This window comes from Cervus canadensis, chromosome 5, assembly GCF_019320065.1.
Source record: "Cervus canadensis isolate Bull #8, Minnesota chromosome 5, ASM1932006v1, whole genome shotgun sequence".
Lineage (NCBI taxonomy): Eukaryota > Metazoa > Chordata > Mammalia > Artiodactyla > Cervidae > Cervus > Cervus canadensis.
Genome location: NC_057390.1, coordinates 81,784,756 through 81,785,509, shown reverse-complemented (window position 1 = coordinate 81,785,509; position 754 = coordinate 81,784,756). Strand labels below are relative to the sequence as shown.

The 754-nt window shown below is 45.1% G+C and overlaps 1 pseudogene; it reads right to left on the bottom strand.

Annotated features, from left to right (window-relative positions):
• Positions 1-343: 343 nt before the first annotated feature.
• On the bottom strand, positions 344-470 carry LOC122442810 (annotated as a pseudogene).
• Between the last annotated feature and the right edge of the window lie 284 nt (positions 471-754).

Sequence of the window (754 nt, the reverse complement as noted above, 5' to 3'; positions counted from 1 at the left end):
TAATTACTTTACAATATTGTAGTGGGTTTTGTCATACATTGACATCAATCAGCCATGGATTTACATGTATTCCCCATCCCGATCCCCCCTCCCACCTCCCTCTCTACCCGCTCCCTCTGGGTCTTCCCAGTGCACCAGGCCCAAGCACTTGTCCCATGCATCCAACCTGGGCTGGTGATCTGTTTCACCCTAGATAATATACATGTTTCGATGCTGTTCTCTCGAAACATCCCACCCTTGCCTTCTCCCACAGAGTCCAAAAGTCTGTTCTGTACATCTGTGTCTCTTTTTCTGTTTTGCATATAGGGTATCATTACCATCTTTCTAAATCCCATATATACGTGTTAGTATGCTGTAATGTTCTCATTTGGGGAAATCGCAGGGGTCAGCACATCTGGAGTGCAATGGATAAGCCTCGCCCTGGGAAAACCACCTTCGTGATCATGGTATCTCCCCTGCCAGGTAAGTATGATGAGATGTTTTAAAGGAATGCTGGGGGTGTTAATTCGGGAGAGAACTGGGATCAGGGAGGGCTGTCCAGAGGCTTTAACTGTATTGTGATATTTATTTCTTAGGAGAAAATCTGAATTAAGTATGGCAAGAGGTTAGGATTAGCTGGTTCTTGGGCACACACGGAGGGGCTGACGAACTTACTGTCTCTAGTGTGCCTCTGAAATATGTTATAATAAGCAAAGTGATGGTACCGTCAACCAGAGGACAGGAAATCTACAGAGATTAAGGCAGTATTTTTACC